General features: G+C 42.5%; 1 pseudogene; it reads left to right on the forward strand.

Moving 5' to 3' along the window:
* Positions 1–7,807: 7,807 nt before the first annotated feature.
* LOC118722945 lies at positions 7,808–8,287 on the forward strand (annotated as a pseudogene).
* Positions 8,288–10,168: the final 1,881 nt, after the last annotated feature.

A 10,168-nucleotide genomic window follows, 5' to 3' on the forward strand; every position in this document is an offset into this window, starting at 1 on the left:
TTCCCTCCCTTTCCCCGAGAACTCCCCTCCCATATCACCGACTCTACTACAATGAACTGCTATTATTGCTCATCAGGTTTTTCAATCTCCTTTTGTTGTTGTTGTTGTTTTTTAATTAATAAACTTTTACACTTCTAAGAATAAATTTTAAAATCTAATAATTTTAAACCTTGTTTTTTTCTGCCCTGGGAATCGAGAGCAAACTTGTTTACATGTAAACTTGCCCTTAGGCTATCTAAAGGCGTAGCCATTCAAGTGTAAATGGATACATTGTTTAAACATAGCTGCTGGTTGGAATTGGATTACCTGTTCTGGGTGGGAAGGGCTTGTCATTCCCTTTCTCCATTAAAATTAAGGTGTTAGCTTTAAAACCTCTTTTTGGCAAGAGACCTTAAACTTTCAGAACTTTAAATTTTTCAGATAGTAAATCAGTTACTTAGCATTTTCTCAAATCAATAATACCTCCACATGCTCAGGGATACACTTCACACAAAAGACATTTCCAAATAGATCAACCAACCTCATCCAGGCCCCACACAAGGCACTCACAGATCAACACCCCAGCGCTATACTAACTCAACACATCCAGATCTAAGCCTTCCTCATTTGATTCAGCAGACCCTCAAGTTCCCGCAAAAGTTTCCAGCCATGTCTGAGAGGCAGCCTTGGGGCGGAGGCAGGCGAGGAGCAAGCTGTTTCGGGCCTGGCTGCTCTGGGCCTGGCCTCTGTTGCTCTGGTCTGTTCCACAACCAGCTGCACCGGGTCTGGCCACTGCTGCTCCCAACCTGGCTGCTCCGGGCGTGGCTGCTGCTGCTCTGGGCCTGGCCGCACCCGAACCAGCTGCTCTGGGCCCTGCTGCTCGGGGTCCGGCCGCTCCAGGTGTAACAATTGTTTTAACAAAGTTATTTTCAAAAGGAAGCAGTAAGTCCCTACTGGTTTAAAGCTAAAATGGCAGGTGATTGGTTCAATGTTTTTACAATGTAAAAATTCTTCAAACAGGCTTATGTAAATAAAAGATAAGCAGAAATTTTCAATTATGTGTGTGAGAGATATTGAGACAGAAAGCATCTTCTCCAATATGAATGGTCAAAATATTTTTCAAGTAAGTTATGTTTTGTGTTTTCTTCTGTGTTTTTTTGTTTGTTTGTTTGTTTGTTTGTTTTATAAATAGATTTTTACAACCCTGACCTGTGTGGCTCAGTTGAATGAGCATGGTTCTATGCACCGAAAGGTTGCTGGTTTGGTTTCCTGAGTAGGCACATGCCCGGCATGTTTTGGCCTTGATTCCCATTAGGGGGCATGCAGGAGGCAGCTGATGGATGTTTCTTACATCAGTGATTCTCTTTCTCTGCCTGTCTTTCTCAAATAAATTAAAAAATATACTTTTACAAATGTTTGGCTTTATTCCCTCATAGTCTTTGTAGAAAATGAACAGGCTTATAGCAATAACTCACTTTTGGATAATATAATTAGTCTTTATTTTATTTTATTTTTTTATACATTTTCATTGATTTCAGAGAAGGGAGAGAGAGAGAGAAACATCAATGATGAGAGAGAATCATTGATCTGCTGCCTCCTACACACCCCCTACTGGGGATGGAGCCCACAACCTGGGCATGCGCCCTTGGTCAGAATCGAACCCAGGACCCCTCAGTCCATAGGCTGATGCTCCACCCACTGAACCAAACTGGTTAGGGTCTAATTAGTTTTTATTAAGGCATAAAGCCAAACCTGAATTATCTGCTATTTTATCTTGTCAGATATACTCCAATTTGAGGTAAAATGCAAAAGGTTTATTATTTTATTTTTTTAAAGAGAAGTTGACTTTTTTTATTTAAAAAATATATTTTATTGATTTTTTATAGAGAGGAAGGGAGAGGGATAGAGAGTTAGAAACATCAATGAGAGAGAAACATCGATCAGCTGCCTCCTGTACACCCCGCACTGGGAATGTGCCCGCAACTAAGGTACGTGCCTTTGACTGGAATCGAACCTGGGACCCTTTATTTCACAAGCTGACGCTCAATCCACTGAGCCAAACCGATTTTGGCTGCAAAGGTTTATAATGCCAACATTTTATATATCATTCCAAGAATTCTGGCTGCTTGCTGCTAGAAAGAGTTTTAGGAATGTGAAGTGACTGGTTTAAAATTATGGCTAATAAAATCATAACCTAAATCGATTGGTGTCCAATAAATATAGACACATTCTTATTTACTTACAACAAAGTCTTCTTCTTCTTCTTCTTCTTCTTCTTCTTCTTCTTCTTCTTCTTCTTCTTCTTATTATTATTATTATTATTTGTTAAGCCTCACCTGAGGATATTTTTTTCATTCATTTTTATGGAAAATGAAAGGAAGGGGAGAGACAGAAAAACATCAATGTGAGAGAGACACATAGATTGGTTGCGTCCTGCACACACCTTCAATAAGTATAAAACCCTGAAAAGGGATGAAGCCTGCAACTGAGACTCTTCAGTCTGTGGACTTATGCTTTAATCACTGAGCTAAATCAGCTAAGGCCAAAGTTTGTATTTTTTTAAAAATAAATTTTTATTGTTCATATTATTACAAATGTTCCTTTTTTTTTTCCCCTCCCACCATTGCTCTCCTCCACCAGGTTCCCACCCCACCCTCTGCCCTTTCCCCACCCCCCATTGTCTTCATCCATAGGTGCACAGTTTATGTTCAGTCTCTTCCCACATCCTCCTCTCCCCTTTTCCCCAAGAATCATCAGTTCACTCCCCTTCCATACCTCTGATTCTATTTTTTTTTTTTTACATTGTAAAGCAGTTTATTTTAGTTTTATGTGTCCCTCCCAGAATAGAGGTCCCTGAATCCCGTTTACAAAATATGTCTAGTGCCACATGGCCTCAGGGTGGGCCAAGGGCTGTTCCTTGGAGCTCTCAGCCAGGATGGGCATTGCGAGGTGACCACCTCAGTAACTTAGTGACGGGGGACAAATTCCTCTCCTGTGTCCCCATCTCCTGTGAAAATGGTACTACTGGGCCCCTAGTGAGGAAGCCTAGGGCTTTATGTCAAAGGCACTGGTGTACTGGCCGCAGTGGCCTATGGGCCAGGAAGTAGCCATAGGACAGGTTGTAAGGTAACAGGAAGCTGTCCCTCTCTTGGACACCCCCTTACTCCTCACGTGCCATCACCCCCATGTAGCAGAGTCCCCGGGTCCCCCGGGGCTACAAAACCTCCTTGGCAGTCAAGGTCGGGGGCCGGGAGCCCAGAACAGCTGGGAGAGCCTGGAGAGCTTCAGGAAACCACCACCGCAGCCTCCAGGGTGCCCAGGCATGCCCATTTCAAGTGGCTGAGTGGGGGCGCCATACCTCTGATTCTATTATATTCAACAGTTAACATTGTTCATCAGATTTTTTTAAAAAAATTTCCTTGGTTTTTAGATTCACTTGTTGATAGTTACATATTTGTTGTTCATAATTTTTATCTTTATTTACTTTCTCTTCTGAAAGAACCCCCTTCAGCAATTCATATAATTCTGGTTTGGTGGTGATGAACTCCTTTAGCTTTTTTTTTTATTTGTGAAGCTCTTTATCTGATCTTCGATTCTGAGTGATATCTTTGCCCTTGCTGCTTTTAATATTCTTTCTTTGTCTTTTGCTTGGAATTTTAATTATGATTTGTCTTGGTGTGGTCCTCTTTGGATTTCTTTTGTTTGGGGTTCTGTGCGCTTCCTGGACTTGTAAGTCTAATTCTTTCCCCAGGTGGGGGAAGTTTTCTGTCACTATTTCTTTCAGTATGTTTTCGATATCTTGCTCTCTCTCATCTTCTGGGACCCCCATAATTCTGATGTTGGTTCGCTTGAAGTTGTCCCAGAGGTTTCTTACATTATCTTCAATTTTCTGGATTCTCTTGCCTTCTAGTTTCTGCGGAGGAGTATCTTCTGGCTCTTGATGTTCCAAATCTTTGACTTGATTCTTGTGATATTCCATTCTGTTTTTAGGACTCTGTATAATATTTTTTATTTCAGTCAATGTATTCTTTATTTCTTGTTGATCCCTTATCATTTCTTGTTGATTCCTTATTAATTCTAGTAGATCCCTTTTCATATCCTCATGGGTCTTATCCATCTTTTCTAGGAAATTCTTGAAAAACCTTCTAAGTGTAGATTTGAACTCTATATCCAGTCGCTATTTGTCCTCCATTTCTTTCGTTTGTGATCTATTTCGTCTCGGCATTTTCGCAGCTTTCCTGAGTTGGTAGCCTTAAAAGTCTCTGTGTTCTGCTTAGATGGGGTGGGGTTTCAGGGTGGAGCCAGCAGCTTTGGCATCCGTCAGCCCCGCCCTATGCGGGTCCTTCAGTACTCGCTGCCAGTGCCTCTGAGAGAAAGGTGCCCTCGATTTTCGCATGCTGCCAAACAGCCTATGCTCTCCCCCAATGAGCTCGGTATTGGAGTTCAGTTCAGTTGGTAGTGGGATTGGAGGTGGCGTTCAGAGCAGTCTGGAGCCCCTTCCCACCAGGGGAATCCCGCTGCACAGCCAACCGTCCCTTCTCTGCGCGTAATGTGCGCGCTGCCGGGATCTCCTCTTGCCACTCCCCCGGGGTTTCGCCTCGCCGCCCAGCTCCCACTGTGTGAGCCTGGGTCCCCGGGGTCTGGCCTAGAACTGGGGTTCAGAGCAGTAGGAAGTGGGGCCCAGCACAGTTGGAGCGTTTATCTCCTTCCTGCTAGGGAATGCCAGCCATGCACTCAGCCGCCCAGCCCTTCCTCTCTGGCTCCGTCCTCTCTGGCTCCGTCCTCTTCGGCTCCGTCCTCTCCATGCTCGCTGCGTGTCTCTGTACCTTAAGCTTTTCCAGCTCCTCTGCGCTTCCTTCTGGTTTTCTCCTTGCTTCTCATTGTAGAATTTCCAGCCAGTCAACTTTTCTGTAGTTCTGGGTAATGTCCATTTTATATTTTAGTTGTATTTTATTGAAATTGTTGCGTGCGGCTGCAGCTAGGTGTTTACCTGTCAGCCATCTTGGAACTACCCCTGGAAAGACTTTTTCCAAAGTTTGTATTTTTAGAAGGATCTTTGAAATTTCTTTTCAAAAAAAAAAAAAAAAAAAAAAAGAAATTTCTTTCCTCCTTATTTTTATGATTACCTAACTATCCATTCCATTATTCTTTTTGTAGAAGATATGTTGAAATTCTGATTTAACTTATGTATAAAGACTAATTCTGTGTATTAAAATGGATGTGTCCTCTGACATGGGGATACATTATGTCACATAGTGATTGTAAATAGAACTAACCCTGAAAGTGATTTTGACATAAGACCTAATTTTCCCCCCAGAGGTTATTTTAGTTTGGGGCTTTGGGATGACTTAAACAGCCCAGAGCAGGGGAGGTTGGAGGTTGGAAATTGGTGCAGGGGAAGTTTATAATTCTGCAATATCCAGGCAGATAAGTTGTTAGCAGGAACATCTGAGATACCACACCATGCTTATCAATCAAGAGATGTTTAATGAGCATCTCCTTTTTGCCTGATGCTATTAGGAAATATAAAAATACCTGTAAGACAGCCGAAACCGGTTTGGCTCAGTGGATAGAGCCTCGGCTTGGGGACTGAAGGGTTCCGGGTTCGATTCCGGTCAAGGGCATGTACCTTGGTTGCGGGCACATCCCCAGTAGGGGGTGTGCAGGAGGCAGCTGATTGATGACTCTCTCTCATCGATGTTTCTAACTTGCAATCTCTCTCCCTTCCTCTCTGTACAAAATCAATAAAATATATTTAAAAAAAAAAAAAAAATACCTGTAAGACAAATAGAGTATCTACAGTTTTGCTGGAGAAACAATATAATTGTTAAGAACAATTGAATACTAAATTTTGTAGCAATATACTAATCATAGGTTCAATAAAGAGAGACTGTGTAGATTGGAATAATTAATAAGGCTGTACCAAAGGAAATGTGGAATAAACTGAAGGCTTATTAAATTGGTTCTATTTTAGATAGGATGACTATAAAGCAAAAACAAACAACAAAAAAGATTGATTTGGAGGAAATGACTCATAATGATCAACATAGGGTCAGCTTAAGCCTACTAGGAATCTCTATATATAAAACCCTAATATGCAAATAGGCTGAATGACAGAACAACCGAACAATGGAACAACATGTCACTATGAAGTGAAGGGGGCATGCACAGAACATGGCGGGCATGACTACAGGCAACAGAGTACAGAACATGGTGGGTATAAACTATGGAGGGATGGTGGAGCAGATGAACGGGGCACCAGACCAAGGTGGGGTGCCAGTTGCTGTCATCAGGGCAAACATCTGGTGGTTACTGAAATTTCTTTGCTCCCATGTGCAGTCGTCCCGCTGGGCACACGCACCTTCTGCTGGAGCTGCCCCACTCACACTCACTGCTGGTGCCCGGTGCAGGTCCTGATCACTCGGCCATCAAGTGGGGCTGGCACTATCAGCGTGTGGGAGCAGTGGTGAGAACGGGACTGCCAGCAGACAGGGGACTGGGGGCCACAGCGGGAGGAGGGGCCAGGCAGGGGCACAAAGGATGGGCTGAGACTCACCTCTGTGCCCACCACAGCCTCACAGACCACAGTTCCCATCAAGGTGCACAAATTCATATACTGGGCCCCTAGTAGATCAATAAAGTTACAGATAAATGTGAAGATTTGATTTCTATTTTATTGAGATAAAAGAAGAGGTGTTCAACAGACTAAATTCTGATGTGCATTAGTTATTAGCTATTACATTAGTTTCTTTCCTTCCCTCCTTCCTTCCTTCCTTCCTTCCTTCCTTCCTTCCTTCCTTCCTTCCTTCCTTCCTTCCTTCTTCCTTCTCTCCTTCCTTTCTTCCCTTCTTTCTTTCTTTTAAAAAATATACATTTTATTGATTTTTTTACAGAGAGGAAAGGAGAGGGATAGAGAGTTAGAAACATCGATGAGAGCCAAAACCAGTTTGGCTCAGTGGATAGAATGTCGCCCTGCGGACTGAAGGGTCCCAGGTTTGACTCCGGTCAAGGGCATGTGCCTTGGTTGTGGGCACATCCCCAGTGAAGGGTGTGCAAGAGGCAGCTGATTGATCGTTTTCTCTCATCGATGTTTCTAACTCTCTATTCCTCTTTCTTTTTTTTTTTTTTAAATAAATCTTTATTGTTCAGATTATTACAAATGTGATCCTCTTCCCCCCCTCAATTGCTCCCCTTCACCAGGTTCCCACCCCACCCTCTTCTATTCCTCTTTCTTCCTCTCTGTGAAAAATCAATAAATATATATATATAAAAAGAAACATCAATGAGAGAGAAACATTGATTCAGCTGCCTCTTGCACACTCCCTACTGGGGATGTGCCCCCAACCAAGATACATGCCCTTGACCAGAATTGAACCTGGGACCCTTGAATCTGCAGGCTGACACTCTATCCACTGAGCCAAAGCAGTTTGGGCTTCCTTTTTTTTTTTTTTTTTTTTTTATTTGACATTAGTTTTTCATTGCTCTACAACAAATCACCACAAATGTAGCAGCTTAAAACAGTACATAAGTAGCCCGGCCAGTGTGCCTCAGTGGTTGAACATTGACCTATCACCCAGTAGGTCATAGTTTGATTCCCAGTCAGGGCACATTGCAGGTTCAGTCCCCAGTGTGGCATGCAGGAGGCAACTGATTAATGGTTCTTTCTTATCCTTGATGTTTTTATTTCTCTCTCCCTCTTCCTCTCTGAAATCTATACAAATATATTAAAAAAAAATACTTAAGGTCAAGAAGTGACCTCCTGGCCCAGAGCTTCTGGCTGGAGCATCAGGAAAGGACTAAAACTTAGATTGTAGGAAAAGTAGAAGCAATGTTTTAAAGATCTGTATTGCAGGTGCTTTGTAACTTTGCAATACATGAGTCTGAAATAGAAAGCAACTTAGTTCTCGAAAGATCTTGGAATCATGTGCAGTTACTTGGGCGAGTTGGTCAGGGTCCTGACCAACTCGCCCAAGTAACTGCACATGAGACATGTGGAAGGGAAAAACCAAGTCACATTAGTTTCTCTAGCAACAAATAAGATGTGAAAATCAGGAGTCAATGAAGCATGCCAAATGTGTGACATTAGTCAAAAGACAACATGGCACAGAATTTCAGTATTCCAACCAGACTTCAGAGGATGTGGCATATCAATATGTGAAAAAGGGCTCTCAAATGTATGTGGAAAGGAAATTAGACTATGGTGAATACATGGATAAGAATAATCTGAGAAGACACGCAATAATAATCATAGCTTATAACATTATATTTCTGAGTGACCAGACAAAAGAGAAGGTATAGAGCAGACCATTCTTCTTTGGCCACTGTTTAGTGTACTCTCATTTCCAAATCATGTATAGTCTTAATAGTTTCTAAGGACAACAATTAAAATATTCTTTTATATAAAAATATGTTTAAAAAACAGCACATATTTATTAACTAAGTTTCTCTGGGTCAAGAGTCTGGGCATAAACTAATTTACTTCTCTGCTCAGGGTTTCAAAAGCCTACAATACAATAAAAATGTTCACCAGACTGCATTCTTACCTGGAGGCTCAAGTAAGAAATAATCTGTTTCCACACTCATTTCTCCTGTTGGCAGAATTCTGATCCTTGCAGTTGTGTGACTGAAGATTCCAGCTTTTTATTAATTATCGATTGGAGGCTGTCTTTGGTTTTAGAAGACACTCATAATTTCCTGCTGCATACAGAAACCTTTCCATAAGCAGTTACCATACAGAAGTTGAAGTGTGCTTCCTCAAGACCAGCAGGCCTTGGCCTGGGTCTGATAAGAAACATAAATACATATTATACATATACTAGAGTCCTGGAACATGAAATTCCTGAACAGGGAGGGGGATGTCCCTCAGCCCAGCCTGCACCCTCTTCAATCTGGGACCACTCGGGGGATGTCTGACTGCCAGTTTAGGGATCAGGCCTAAATGGGCAGTGGGGCATCTTTCTCACAATCTGGGACTGCTGGCTCTTTTTTTAAAATTTCTTTATTGATTAAGATATCAAATATTTGTCCTCAACCTCCCCATTCCAGTCCCCCACCCCTCCCCACTCATGTCCCCACCCCCATATTGTCCTTGACCACTGGTTAGGCTCATATGTGTGCACACAAGTCCTTTGGTTGATCTCTCCCTTTTATCCCCACTCTCCCTTTGAAGTCCAACAGTCTGATCTATGGCTCCTTATCTCTATGTCTGTTCTTGTTCTTCAGTCTATGTTGTTCACCATTTCTCCTAGATGAGTGAGATCATGTCCTACTGGAAATATATTTACAAAAATCGAAAATGAGACAAGCAATAATGGTTATGCTGAATGGGACTGCTGGCTCTTAACCATTCAGTCTGATCGCCCTCTAACCACTCCCCTGCTGGACTGATTGATGCCTAATTGCTACCCTGCTAGCCCAATTGACCCCAAATGTCCTCCCCTGCTGCCCTGATCTTGCTCTCAACTTCCCTCTCCTGCCTGTCTGGTCAACCCCCAACTGCCCTCCCTTGCTGGCCTGTTTGTTCCCAACTCTCCTCCCCTACTAGCCTGTTTGTCCCCAACTGTCCTCCCCTGCTGGTCTGATCACCCACAACTGTCCTCCTCTGCCAGCCATCTTGTGGTAGCCTCTAGTGATGAAGTGAGGCAGCCATCTTGAGATGATGTGGGGCAGCCATATTGTGACAATGTGGGGGTGGCCATCTTGTGATGATGTGAGGGTGTTGCACTAGGGTGAAAGGGTCACCTAAGGCTTTTATTAGCATAGATAATGTTTTAGGATATATATATATAAATAGCTAGAGTAACCAACCTATCATCAGATATCCTATCACCTTTGGCATATTTTTTTGTTTGTTTGTTAATTCTCACCTAAGGATATTTTTTCATTCCAATATATATATATATTCTCTCTCTCTCTCTCTCTCTCTCTCTATATATATATATATATATATATATATAATCAATATATATTAGAGACATAGAAGGGAGAGACAGAAACAGAGAAACACTGATGTGTGAAAGAGAGAGAGACATCGATTGGTTGCCCCCTGTATGTACTACAACCATACTGGGGAGCCTGCAACCAAGGTATGTGCCATTGACCAGAAATGAACCCGGGATTCTTCAGTCCAGGAGCTGATGCTCTATCCACTGAGCCAAACTGGCTAGGGCCTTTGGCATGTTCTTTTGGT

Source organism: Pipistrellus kuhlii, unplaced genomic scaffold (genome assembly GCF_014108245.1).
Source record: "Pipistrellus kuhlii isolate mPipKuh1 unplaced genomic scaffold, mPipKuh1.p scaffold_m20_p_2, whole genome shotgun sequence".
Taxonomy (NCBI): Eukaryota; Metazoa; Chordata; class Mammalia; order Chiroptera; family Vespertilionidae; genus Pipistrellus; species Pipistrellus kuhlii.